Raw genomic sequence first — 14,863 nt, 5'->3', positions numbered from 1 at the left:
TGTGTTACTTGACCCACAGACCTTTGTACTAGAAATAAATTGTGAAGTAAAAATTAAAAAGAAAGAAATTGAGTCAAAAATTTTAAATTGAGGGGCACCTGGGTGGCTCAGTCGGTTAAGCATCTGCCTTCAGCTCAAGTCACGATCTCGAGATCCTGGAATTGAGTCCCACATCAGAGCCTGCTTCTCCTTCTCCCTCTGCTGCTCCCCCTGCTTCTGTGCTCTCTCTCTATCAAATAAAAATAAAATCTTTAAGAAAATTATTTTAATTGAGAAATATCACGTAAAGTAAAAAATCCCAATTTCTAGTGTCTCTTGAAAATTTCGACACTCTGGCAGACTGGATGTGCATCTCACAAGGAGTCAGTGTCTTTAGCTCAGATGCAGCTCCTTATTCAGGTGGTGCAATAAGTCAGCCTCACTCACGTGTGAAATCTTCATGGTGGGCACTGAATTTGGAGCCACTGACTGGTGTGTGGGATGGTATGGAGGTTTTGAAGGAACAGGTATAGAAGATTGTAGATTTTACATGTGCTCATTAACTATTAATTGCGATGTATTTGGGGGCACTTTTAAATTGTTTTTCAGGGTACACAGTTGTGGGATACCATGTTGTACCATTTTTAAACAAACTAGACAAATGGAGACATCAAATTATAAATATTGCCACCAACATTTTAAAGGCATGGTAGCCGATGTTAATTGTCAACAGCCTTGGAAGTTGAAAAGACAAATAATAGCAAGTACTTGAATAAAGTGAATGATAACTAATTTAATGGAGTATGAACATTTTTTTTAAATCTTTTTTTTTTATTTATGATAATCATACAGAGAGAGAGAGAGAGAGAGAGAGAGGCAGAGACATAGGCAGAGGGAGAGGGAGAAGCAGGCTCCATGCACCGGGAGCCCGACATGGGATTCGATCCCGGGTCTCCAGGATCGCGCCCTGGGCCAAAGGCAGGCACTAAACCGCTGCGCCACCCAGGGTTCCCGAGTATGAACATTTTTTTTTCCACCAGCCACCCCCCTGGCTAGAGAGACACAAACACAGCTAGTTCTAGTAAATAATGGAGCCAGGATCAGAACACAGGCAATCTTTCTCCACAGACATAGTCTTAACCACTAAATTAATATTCATTGAGCCTTTCCCATGTGCTAGAGCCATGACTGTCCCCCCCCAACTGAGATTACCAGATTTATGGAAGAGTGCATGGTATCTCTTCCAGGTTTTTAATAGGTGCTGTGATAAACCTACACAGAACCTTCTCATCTCTTTCTTGCTTCCACCCCAAGTCATGTTGATATGTTTATAATCTTCTATTTTAAAGTGTGTAAATCTAAGACTTCCTTTAATTTCCATGTAATTCTTACAAGTTTGTTTTTATTGCAAGTTATCATGAACAGCCTTACGCATGTAGCAAAAAAAGGTATCTCTTTAAAAACAATGGCAGCAATTTGAAGGAATACAATATTGACACCAGAAACCAATATTTGTAGTTAAATTGTGCTCGCATGGAGAAATGGGAGAGAGCAAGGTTGAATTCGAGCAAAAATATCACATTGACAGAAATGCACTAAAGGTTCAAAAATGAAAGAAAAAAGTACAAAAATGGAGGCTCTAAAAGGGAATGGCCATCAATTTTTAGCATATTTCACATTTAATTTTTAATTAAACATTGAGGAAAAAAATACTGGAGCCGACACCTCCCTTTAAAAGGTTTTGAGAATTAAGCTGCTGTTGTTGTCCAGGTTGGGCTGTTCAGTATGTCCAGACGTTAAGAGGTTGCATTCCACCTTCATTGTTTCTTATGCAGTGGTGGCCCAGCTTACTCTGCCTCAATTTTTCTTTCTGCAAAATATGCACAAGAAGTGCATCTGGTACCATAGAGATGTTGTGAGACACAGCTAATAAATGATTATAAAGCACTGTTCTTTGAAGTATAAAGCACTGCATAATTACTAAATACTATAATAATCATCCTCATAATAATAGTAATTTTCAACCAACACATCAACCAGACCCAGATGCTTATTCACCTCCCAATTAGGCAAAAGTGTATATGCCACCTATGAAATGAAGTAAAAATCTTGAACTGCAGACAAGCACCACCCCCATCCTCTTCCCTTTGCAGAATGTGAAGCCAGTGGGCCAGAGGCTGCCTGTCTCGGTTGCATCACCTGCTAGCTGTCCTGTCTAGCTTGCACGAGAGAATGGGATCTCTCCAGCCTCTAGTCCTTCCACCGCAAAGCGACAGTGACAGTAACGCGCGCCTCATGGGACCGTTGGGAGAGATCCACCAGTGGGTGAGTACACGGAGAGCTGTGCACCGATGCCTGGCAGGGTATGAGACCTCACCGACTGGCGGGGGTGCCAGTGACAACAGCAATATCTGCAAAGGACTGACACGGGGTAGCTGTCTAACCATGTCGTCGAATGAGAAAGAAAAACCAACACACTTAGTTTGGAGGATGATCTGAGCTGCCCTCCAGATTATGTGAACATTTATCAAATATAAGCATTTGATATTAAAATTTGAGAGCAAAATAAAGATAGGAGGATGTGGTATATGTGTATATATATATGTACGTATATATGCCTATATGGGGTGGAATATCACACAGCTATAAAAAAGAATGAGAATGGCTCATTTATAACAACATGGATGGAACTCGAAGGTATTATGCTGAGATAAGTCAGACTAAATAGCATCGTATGGTTACAGATGGTCGCTACATTTGTGGTGAGCATAGCCTAATGTATAGACTTATCAAATCATTATTTTGTACGCCTCAGACTTAATGTAACATTGTATGTCAACTACACTCAAATTTAAAAATTAAAAAAAAAAGAAAGAGAGAGAGGCACTTGGGTGGTTCAATCAATTAAACGTCTGCCTTCGGCTTAGATCATGATCCCAGAGTCCAAATAAATGGGATAATGGGCTCCCAGATCAGCGGGGAGTCTTCTTCTCCCTCTCTCTCTGTTGCTCCCCCCTCTCATGCTCTCTCTCTCTCAAATAAATAAAAATAAAATAATTAAAAAAAGAAGAAAAGGTGAGGCATTTTACTTTCCCAGTATGTTTGTTTACTTTAATAATTGTACATGAAATCAATGACTACATTTTGGATAGAGAAGATGAGGGGAAAAAATAGAGTAAGATGGAAAAACACAATGCTCCCCATTCTGCAGCCTCTCTGCAGGTGGAACCACTGTGAATGATTTGGTGTTCCCCTTTCCAGACCTTTTTCTGTGCATTTACATTCATGTAAACAAAACAGAATTACCCAACAGGCAGATCAAGTATGCTCTTAAAAGGCACCAACAAACCAGGACTCCCAAACTTTCTGATAAAGAACTTGACATTTTTACAAATGCATAGATTTTTTAAAAATCAGAATTTGTTGGGACTTCCTTATACTTATTTAATTTTAGCATGGCTTTAATCTTAAAGTAAATAACAGGGATATTATTTCATATGCACCATAAGCTCTTTAGTGCCTAGGACCTTTCTTAAGATCTTAATCCCAGCTTTCTTTATAAAGGATATAAACACCTATACTTTACAGCACATAAATATAATCATATTGTTTTGCGACTTACTTTATCTGTGTGAGTGATTTTAAACATTGTGCTATTTACTTACTGGCAACCCAAATAAGAAGGAACTTTTCCCATATCTGTCATCTTACTCTACCACGAACGATCCCCGTATAAGGGCCTTATTAGAACAATTTGAGTTGCAAAAGCTTTCTTTCTTGGTAAAGCAAATTTCATTTTCCATCACATTTTCAGGCCAAGGTAATACAATCCTTTTTTAATCTCCTCCGAGTGTATGACGGAGAGAAATCCTGCCGACCAGGAGCTTTCTAAATGGTGACTGTGGAGAGACGCCAAGGAAATCAAATCAAACAGTGCCAAACACAGAATCTTCAAGTTCTCTCCAAACCAACAGAAACTCGTTTAGAAGCTGGATTTTACCGAGGCAGGAAGCATTTCACCCACAAAGGTAGAGCACACGTGGAGACGGTATCTGGGACTTGGGGAGGGTGGTGGTAAAGAAAGAAGAAAAGTAAAAACAACACTTGTACTTCAGAAGACAGTCAGAAGAGAACACTCCCCGAAGAGAAGATTAATGACCTTTTGTGAAGGAAGAAAGAATGCCTAAGCCGCAGTTTCTAACTATGAGTATTTAGAGTGTTTCCCTTCCAGTAAATTAACTGCTGAAATTTTATGACTCCTTCAATAAGCTCAATGCACTTAGAAGATACAAACCCATATGTAAAGAAAGAGATCAGACAAGGAGGGATAGAGACCTAGGATATCCTTGAAATAACCTCTGCTCGGAACTACTGCAAGTGTCGATGACACACGTACTGCGAACAAGAGGCAGGGGGCCTGGGGATACTAAGAACTCTAGTCACAGCATCTGCCCTCTAAGAATCAAAATGCCAGTTGGAGAGAGAAGCTGCACAGAAGAGGAACCACAATCGTGCAAAACATGCGGTGGTAAACGCTAAATGAGGGATCGAGCCTCTTCTCTTTGGAGACCCTTTCCTTCGTTCGTGGTCTTAGGACCAAGTAGGAGGTGGAGCCTGAGTAGCGTCTTCAAGGATTTGTAGAAATTACAGGGAAAAGAGAGAAATAAAAAGGATCCCAGCTTTCAAAAAGGCATAAGAGTAGAAAAGCACAGAGCACATTCAGAAGACCTTGAGTAGATCCTTTTAACTGGAACAAAGAGTTTGGGTAAGCAGGTTGGGCCTGCAGTCTGAAGGGTGCTGACAACTAAATTAAGATATGTGGGCATTATCTTTTCAGGCAGTAAAGAATCAAAGCTGGTTTCCCTCCCATGAAGCAACATAATTAAAGCACACTTAAAAAAAGAAAACAACAACTTTTTTTTTTTTTCACGAGAGACATTTGCAAAACACAGAAAAGCATAATAAAATCAAAGCCACCTGGAAACCTGCCAGAAATATGTTACACTTTTGATGGGATCATATGCGGCATTTTTTTCTCCTGGCCACATATTTGTGTGTATGTTTGTGTGTGTGCGCATGTGTGCGTGTTTGTGTATAAATTGGGATTATTCTTTCTTTTTTTTATTTTTTTATTTTTTTATTTATGATAGTCACAGAGAGAGAGAGAGAGAGGCAGAGACACAGGCAGAGGGAGAAGCAGGCTCCATGCACCGGGAGCCTGATGTGGGATTCGATCCCGGGTCTCCAGGATCACGCCCTGGGCCAAAGGCAGGTGCCAAACCGCTGCGCCACCCAGGGATCCCGGGATTATTCTTTCTTAACTCAACATGATTTTGTAAGTATTTTCTTCTTAAAAATCGCAGCTGCACTGTGTTTCATCATATAAATGTATATTATTGTACTTACTCCATTTGCCATTTTTATCTGGGCACAAAAAACTAAAATTCATCCCAGGTTCACCTAAGCAGTATGAAGATTGGAGTAAAGGATAAGCTGAGAGAGTGGGAGGAACAGTTAAGGAGCGTTGGTAGAGGACAGCTTATATAAATTAAGGCATAGCCACACTCTGGAATAGTCTATTATGTCACAGTACAACTATTGCTTCAAAGAAGGATGTTGCTGCTTGTGTACTACTGTGGAGGGGTCTCCCAGATATATTTTCTCTTCTGCCCGGTCCCCTGAATTTGGAGGGTCCAAGAACTCTGTACTCTCTTCTCCCTATCCACATTATTTCCTCCCTTGGCCATCTCATCTGGTCCCAGGGATTTACAGACCATCTCCGTGCTAACCGCCTGATGGCCTGTGGACAGAAAGGGTAGTCTATATTCAGGGGTGGATATAAGCTTTCCCAAAAGGAATTCGAAATTGTAAATAAAAAATGCCTGTTCCACTCCAAGGCTATCCAGTAGGACACATGACAAATACAAAGTGCCAGCATCTTGCTCTGGGAGGGGTCCTTGGAAGGAAGTGGGGGGCCGTGAAGCCAGGCGTACGGTACAGCAAGCAAGGCCTGGAGACAGGAGCCGAATGGCATGATGAAGGAATCAGTGAGGGGACAGCCCTGTTTCGGAGTCAGGGGATGGGGTGGCTGGAAAAAAAAAATTGATGGTCACCCATCAATTTGTTCTCTGACCTCTCTTCATTCGGACGTCTGTAGAACAGTGACCTCAAACTACCATTTGCCTCTGCTTCCTGAATCATGGTCCATGACTCACTGTGAAAGGGGGGAAAAGAGAGTTTCTGCAGGCTAATTATTAACAAAATAATGCTCCCGAGACAGCAAGCGAACGCACAGGATTCTTGATTTCCAGTATCATCTCCACATCAAAGTCTCTCTCACTGTTGCTGTTGTGAGCCCTGCTTTCCAGCAAGCAACACGCCCCTCCGCTAAAATTGGCAAGGAACTCTTTCTTTCCACGTTGAAAAGGCCTGGCTACTTTGATATGACTGTAGTTTGCCCCTCATTATACGTGAGTACAAACATGTAAAAATATTTATCCATCTCCCCAATCTATAGAAAACCATTTTGGGGCCCTGAAAACAGTCTCTTTACAGATGGAGAGAATGTGAGGGCAATGCCCTCAGTGTGCTGGCTGAAAACTGCAATGTCTGCCCAGCACTGTGCTTCCTCTCATAACAGGGGATGCTCTGCTCAATGAGCCCTTGTATGTCAAAATTCAAAAAGTTCTTGTTTGCTCCAGTTGAACAAAGCTCTCACAGACAGTGGGATCTGCAGGGTAGCCACCAAGTGTGTGGAACCAATGTTCCCTCCACCACACTGCCGAATAGTTTATCGTAATGGCAGTTCTCACCTTCATGTATAGGGCCCGGTGTTCGCGGTGCCCTCCTGCACAGAGCTCCCACTGACTTCAAAGGAAATGACATAGAACAGAACCCCATGGTGTAAGGAGAAACAAGCAGCATCTGATCAGAATCAGGCCATATTTTTTTTTTCATTCTCTCTGTATAAATGGCTAAATTTATATACAGAATATTTAAAGGCCACCTTTCACTTCAGCAGTTTATGAATTGTCAGATATACACACACTTATTAGGGAGCTCAACACTGAACTGCTTATATGGGAGGGAAAGGGGAGGGTTGTGTTGTGGAGAAATCCGTCCCAATTCCACGTTTTTCTTGGGTCCACAAGACGCTGCCAACCCCCCCACCCCCAAGAGACCAAAGTGATTGGGGCTAGCTTAGTGTCTCCTTTAACTTAAAGCTGGCCTTAAGGCAAACCCTAACAAAAAAGAAAGCAGAGGGGATCCCTGGGTGGCTCAGAGGTTTAGCGTCTGCCTTTGGCCCAGGGCGCGATCCTGGAGTCCCGGGATCGAGTCCCACGTCGGGCTCCCGGCATGGAGCCTGCTTTTCCCTCTGCCTGTGTCTCTGCCTCTCTCTCTCTCTATGTCTATCATAAATAAATAAATCTTAAAAAAAAAAAAGTAAAAGAAATCAGAGACAGAGGAGAAAAGGGGGAGAGGGAGAAGGAGGAGGAAGGAGAGAAAGAGGAGGGAAAAGTATGTTTATTAAATCCCTGGATAGGGGAGGTCTCTTTCTAAACTTAAAACTAAGGCAAGGAGGAGTCACTATAGAACAGTAAATTGAACTACAAAAAAAAAAAAAAAAAAAAAAGAAAGAAAGAAAGAAAATTTCCACATGTCAAAAATCAAAACAAGACAGATTCAAATGACAAATAAAAAACTGAGGAAAATAAATAATGGTGACAACTTAGATAGGTAAAGGAGTACCATTCTCCTGAATTTATAAAGAACTCAGGAAACCTGATTTTAAAAAAAGAAAACACTCCCACAGCTAATATAACACTCAATGGGGAAAACCTCTAAGATCAGGACCAAGAAAAGGATGTCCACTCTTACCACTTTTATTCAACATAGTTCTGGAAGTCCTAGCCAGAGCAATCAGACAAGAAAAAGAAATAAAAGGCTTCCAAATTGGAAGGGAAGAAGTAAAAACCGTCACTATTTGCAGATGACGTGATACTATATAGAAAACCCAAAAGAATGCACCAAAAAACTATCAGAACAAATAAACAAATTCAGTAAAGTTGCAGTTTTATACAATTAATAAACAGAAATCCGTTGTTTCCATACACTAATAATGAAGTAACAGAGAGATTAAGAAAACAATCCCATTTGAAACTGCATCAAAAAGAATAAAATATCTGGGACAAATATAACAAAAAAAAAAAAAAAGGCACTAGAATTCCCCTAGGATAAGCAAAGGATTCATACAATTCACAGAAACATAAATTGAAATGGCCAATAAACACTTCAAAACGTTCAGTCTTACTAATAACCAATAAAAGCAATGAAATAAAAAACAGTGTTTTCACTTCAAACTGGCAAATATGAAAAATGAAACTCGTATATTGTAGCTTTTGCAAATATAAGCAATAATTAGAAATGTCACTCTTGGGGCAGCCCTGGTGGCTCAGCGGTTTAGCGCCACCTTCAGCCCAGGGTGCAATCCTGGAGGCCTGGGATCGAGTCCCATGTCAGGCTCCCTGCATGGAGCCTGCTTATCCCTCTACCTGTGTCTCTGCCTCTCTCTTTGTGTCTCTCATGAATAAATAAATAAAATCTTAAAAAAAAAAAAAAAGAAATGTCACTCTTTAAAAATGCCTTTTCAAAACACCAACAAAACATATAAAATACCAAAGGCTATACATAATAAGACATGGAGAGGGTCTCCTGGGTGGCTCAGTGGCTGAGCATCTGCCTTTGCCTCAGGTCATGATCCCGGGGTCCTGGGATCGAGTCCTGCATCAGACTCACCCACGGGGAGCCTGCTTCTCCCTCCGCCTGTGTCTCTGTCTCTCTCTCTGTGTCTCTCATGAATAAATAAATAAAATCTTTAAAAAAAAAAAAAAAAAAGATCTGCAGAACCTAAATTTTTTTAAAAATGAACTTTCTTCCGGGGCAGAAGAGCCTCACGAGGGACAGGACCTGCTCAAAGAGGGTACTGTGGCCTGGTGGCCGCCTACAGGTGTCAGGAGATTAGCTACACATGGGGACATCAGGCAAATCAGCAGAACACTGAGATTAATGACAGGCAGGTTCCTCATCGTGGGAGGAGAGTAGTAGAAATGTGGGCGGGGGAAGCTAGAATGAGTCCTGCGATACTGGACTGGAATGGAACATGTCAGTGTGAACTCACTGTTTTCAATATAGGTAGATAAATAAAAAAATAAATGGAAAGAAAAGAAAGAAAGAAAGAAAGAAAGAAAGAAAGAAAGAAGAAAGAAAGAAAGAAAGAAAGAAAGAAAGAAAGAAAGAAAGAAGAAAGAAAGAAAAGAAAGAAAGAAAGAAAGAAAGAAAGAAAGAAAGAAAGAAAGAAAGAAAGAAAGAAAGAAAGAAGTAAAGGTGTATTTATACATATATACACATACATGTACACACAAGTGTATGTACGCAAATACATATTTCTGTGCATTTGTACACATATTTCGCACACGTATTGTACGTGTACACACGTATGTACGCATTGTACACACGTATGTACGCAAATACATATTTCTGTGCATTTATTCCCTAGCTCAGTGCAATGATGAGGCCAGGGAGAGGGGACACCCGGTAACTAATCTAGAGTCGAAACAGAGCCTTCTCTTCTCCACATAGACTGGTCTGTGGGGAGCTCATCTGCGCCCTAAGGCCTCAGCGCTGAGGCCCGTGCCACGACCTCGCACCTCAGCTCCAGATGGTCAACGTGCCCAACATACTCACACTGCTAATGTGACTTTTCTGCTGTGTTGTCTCACAGACATTTCAAACTCAGCATAGTCAAGAGTGTTTCATTTCCCTGCACTCTCGGCCAAGCCCTTCCTCCCCATTGTCCCTATCTCTGCAAATAACCCAGGTTGCTCAGTCACCCAGGTTGGAAGCCTGGCTGACATCCCAGCCTCTTCCCTTTCCCTACCCTTCGCAGTCTACCCATCAGCAGGTTCAAATCGTTCTACTTCCAAAATATACCTTGAACCAATCCACTTGTGTCCATCTCTACTTGCGCCCAGGCCAGGTCAGGCTACCCTTCTCCCCCTCTTAGACCCCGCAATGGCTTTCCAACTAGCCCCTCTGCATCCATGGGGACCTCCTGACGTTGCATTATCAACACAGCCAGAGTGAACCCTTAAAAGGTAACTGAAGCATGACTTTCTCCTCCTCAAAACCCTTAAAACCTTGCCATGATTTTATGGCCTATTAGAACAAATCCAAATGCCTGGCTATGGTTAAAAGACCCTTGCATGATCTGGCTACCTGCCCGAGGCCTCGGACTTCACGTCATAAACTTTATCCCATCTGTTATGACTCCACAGCCCAAGTTCCTAGACCACACCAAGCTCTTATCTGTTTCAGGACCTTTGCACTTGCCCTTCTTTCTGCTTGCCATGCCCTCCTTTCAGCTTTCCACGTGATTGGCTCCTTCTCATTCCTCGGTTCTTAGCTTCAATGTCAGTTCCTCAAAGCAGAATTTCTTGGCCATCCCGTCTAAGTAGGACGCTCTATTATTCCCTATCCAGCTGACTGTTCATATTGTTCCTAACACAAGCTGCAACGGTTTTACTTATTTCTTTTGTTTTGTTTTATTGCCTGTCCCTCTCGCTAGAGTATGAGCCGTATGAGGGGAATGATCTTGTCGTTCTGGTTTTCTCTTTCATCCTCATGGCTCAGCATGGGGTCTGTTATAAACCATGTTATCAATATATTTTCATCAATTCCAAGAACAATTTGTAGACATTTACTACATATTGGCCGCAAGGGGTTCAGAAGTGGAACTCCAGATTCCTTCAAGTGGCTTACAGTCTAGAAGGGAAGCAAATAAGCCATTGTAAGTCTGCTTGGGTAGCGCTGAAACAGGGAAAGTTTCCTTTGGGAGAGGCCCCTAATCTGGGCTCTAGGCCAATCACAAAAGGCTTACCTGGAGGTCGTGACATCGCAGAAACCCCTGCTGGGTAGATGTGTCAGTCATCAGGGATCCACGGGGCAGGGCAGAGGCGAAGACTAGCAAGTGCCTAGAGGTGAGGCAGACCTTTGGGCACTGGGGAGGCTACTACCTTAGGGGTGAGAGGAGGGACTTGGGGGGTGGACAGAATGAACAGCAGGAGATGAAGCTGCAGAAGGAAGGTGTTATAAGGGCAAAAGCCTCATTAAACCGTTTTCACTGCATCTTGAGGGAGTAGGGCGGTCGGTGGAAGGATTCACGCAGGGAGTAACGTGGGGATCAGCTCTGTGTCGCACAAAGGTCACTTTGACTGCAGCAGGTAGGAGGAACTGAAGACCAGCAGGGGCAGGGGGCCTGTGGCAGTAACCTCGGGGACAGTCGGCAGGTGACAGTGACAGTAACAGTGGGAACATGAGGACTAAAACAAACAAACAAACAAGAATACAACAGACCTGGAGACTATTTTTAAAATAGCAAGGGCAGGGCAGCCTGGTGGCTCAGCGGTTTAACGCCGCCTTCAGCCCAGGGTGTGATCCTGGAGACCTGGGATCGAGTCCCGCGTCAGGCTCCCTGCATGGAGCCTGCTTCTCCCTCTGGCTGTGTCTCTATCTTTCTCTCTCTCATGAATAAATAAATAAAATCTTAAAAAATATATATTAATAAAATAAAATAGCAAGGCCAGAAACTGGCAATTCAATAAGTAATTTGCTGAATGATGGGAGGACAAATGGTTAGCTATTTAGAGGAAGAGTTAGAGCCCAACTTCAAAACTGAATCAAAATAGGGGCACCTGCATGGCTCAGTCGGTGAGGCCGTGATCCCACTGGGGTTCTGGGATCGAGTCCTGTGTTGGGCTCCCGGCTCAGTGGGGAGTCTGCTCCCCCCCCTCCCCACTGCTCGCGCTCTCTTTCCCATATAAATAAGCAAAACCTTAAAAACAAACAAACAAACAACAAACTACATCAAAATAAACTCCAGGCCAATTAAATGTGTGCATAGTTGGGTTTTTTTTAAATAATGAGATTATAAAACTGTCAGATTTCTGGTCACAATGACACTTGGAAACACCCCATCTTTTCCAGATCTACAGTTCACCCACTTACGATAAGAGTTAAAAAGCTAAAGCTTCCTGCAGCTGGGGCATCGTGGAGAGCTGTGGACCTGGGAAGGGAGAAGGACAAAGACCCAGTAGTTAGGAACCGAGCTCTCCATGACTGGAGCTGCAGCATCCCAGAGAGCCCAAAGTCACTACAGGGACCTTGAAATGGCACTGTAGGGCATGATGTAGGATCGGGGGAACAGAGTCGGAGTGGAAGCAGCCACAGAACTGCTGGGTAAGGAGAAATGAGCACAGGAAGTATGGGAAAAAAATACGCGAACCACAGACAAGAGAAAACCTCTTGGTCAGAATGAGTCTGAAAATCGAAATCCTAAAACATATGAAATAACACCAGTGCTAAGGGGAAAAGTACACATAGTCATAGTAAACCATAGGCATGTGGATTGACTCCAGTTGTATAGAACAATCTGACAATTATTTTTAAATAAATGTGTTTAGGATGTTTAAAAATATAAATCGAGGAATGACTTCTATTAATTTTAATAACAAGTTATAAAAATGAGCATATAGAAAATTTTTAAAAATCCAGATATAAAAATGGAGCAACTTAAGAGGATTTGAATTTACACACTTTTATAGCCATTAAAACCTTAATAGATGGGATAAACTCTAGACTAGATATGTTTGAGGAGTGACTTTACTGAATTGGAAGATAGTGCTGAGAGATTTATCTGGAATGCAGCACCCAAAGGGCTAGCTAGGTAGATAGAGAAAAAGCAGTTATTTAGGAAACATGAAAAACAGATTGAGAGGCTCCAACCTACATTCAATATAAGTTCCAGAAGAATGGAGGGATGGCGGGAAAATAATATTTGAAGAAATAATAACCAAGTAATTATAGAATTAAAACACACACAAAGTGCTAAGCAGCATAAATCTACGACTATATACATTATAATAAAATACACATCACCTGTGATAAAGACCCAATTTCAAAAGCTGTTACAGAATTGATATGATGGTGGTAACACTGTAAGACAGAGTGAGCTTCATTGAGTTACTTCAGAAAATAGATTACGTGGAAAAATTAGTTTTCTCTCTCATATCATAGATAAAAATAAGCTTAACAGGAATTAAAAACTTAAATGTGAAAAGCAAGCCTATAACACTTTAAAATAAAATTTAAGATAATATATTTATGACCTTGGGGTAGGGGAGGATTTCTTAATTAAGATTTAAAAATGAGAGTCATCAAAAAAGTGAATACATTTTTAAAAAGTGAATACACCCTCCAAATTTAAGAAGGAAAACTTTTATTCAACCAAACACACCATAAATAAGTGATAAGACCATCGAAAAGCTTCTCTTTACAACGAAAGAACGTATTTTCAAAGCCTGAATTATACCACCGGATGTAGACAAAGGGGTAGGTGTCCTTTTACTGCATTGCTCATAAAATGTTTCTCCTTCCCTCCTTCCTTCCTAAAACCCTCTGTTTGGATGGACATGGTATCTGACTGTACCACTCACTTTGCACCTTCTTACACCCATCCATCCTCCTAGCCTGAGACACCTGTCTTTCCTTGAAGATTTTAGCTGCCAGTTCGCTGTCATCCCAACGCTCTTCTTGTCATAATTCTTGATGATTTCAATAGCCATTTCCTGATATGGTCCTTTCAATCATCTAGCCTCTGAGCATCTGGCCTCCTCTTCTCCAAGGATGTTGTCTTTCAGCTCAGCTACGCACTAGCATGGTCACAACTCCAGAATTGCATTGCTCAATCCAGTAACTACTCGCTTCACAAATTGCTTTTAATTTTAAACTTAAACAAAATTTAAATTTCATTTCCCTAGTTGGCCCATTTTCGGTGATCAGTAGCCACAAGGGGCAACCATATTAGACGGTGGACACGAAGAGGCCCAACCCCACAGCAGTTCTATTGAACAATACTGCTCTAGATCTTCTTATTGCCCATCACTACGTCTCCTCCATAATGTCAATACCAAGCATCACCCTCTCTGACCGAGGCCTTCTACCTCTTAAGCTTATTTCTGACTCCAACGATTTCTCAACTATATTAAGACCTATAATCTATTGAATCTTCCGCCATTTTATTGTTTCTTTCCTGTGCCATGTTCTACTTCCATTATTATCCCATTCAAATTCCATGATCAAGCATTATGCACATCCCCTTGCATGCATCTCAAACTACCTTGTCCCTCTTAGTTTTTTTTTTTTAACATGATAAATTCTAGTTAAATCTAACTCTCTGTCGGTTTGTTATCTGGATAAGTCCAATTCTCCACTTAACTCTGCACCCACACCTCTGCTGCTGACTGTGGGTGGGAAAGGAAAAAAAACAACAACCCCACACAGCTATCACTTACCTCAAGTAGGCCCTTAATGCTACCCACCGATCATTATTCTTCCCCTTGTGCCGTCTCCCAGTCTTTTAGAATACTCATACTTTCTTCTAATCTTCAAGTCTTTCAAATTTTTGATAATCTCTCCCTATTCTCAGTCTCAGCTGATGATTTGTACATTATTTAGCGGAAAAACAGAAGCAATCAGAAGAGAATTACCATCTGCTCCCACCATCACATCTACTCACCTACCTGCACTTCTGTCCATTTGCTCAGTCTTGTCACCTGATGCTATGAACAGACTCTGTCTATGGTTCTATGAACACCAGTCCTCTGCTGTACACCAGACCTCACCCCCTCCAGCCTATTTAGGGATCTCAGTACAGCACTTGTCTACTTTCTCTCTGGCATTATCACTTTTTCTCTCTCTACTGGAGCTTTCTTATCATCATGGAACTATGGTTTTATTTATTCCATCTTTAAGAAAAACCCATTTCCAC

At 41.7% G+C, this 14,863-nt stretch overlaps 1 protein-coding gene across 3 annotated transcripts in view; it reads right to left on the bottom strand.

Moving 5' to 3' along the window:
• Positions 1-834: 834 nt before the first annotated feature.
• The window catches only part of YEATS4 (YEATS domain containing 4), a 76,498-nt gene continuing 62,469 nt past the window's right edge, over positions 835-14,863 (bottom strand). For all 3 annotated transcript variants that reach the window (XR_004819266.2, XR_004819265.2, XR_004819264.2), the window contains one exon: positions 835-1,849. The gene's annotated coding sequence lies outside the window, so the exon portion shown is untranslated. The remainder of the gene's footprint in view (positions 1,850-14,863) is intronic.

The sequence above is a fragment of the Canis lupus genome, chromosome 10 (assembly GCF_003254725.2).
Source record: "Canis lupus dingo isolate Sandy chromosome 10, ASM325472v2, whole genome shotgun sequence".
NCBI classification, from domain to species: domain Eukaryota; kingdom Metazoa; phylum Chordata; class Mammalia; order Carnivora; family Canidae; genus Canis; species Canis lupus.
This window is presented reverse-complemented; position numbering and strand designations above follow the sequence as displayed.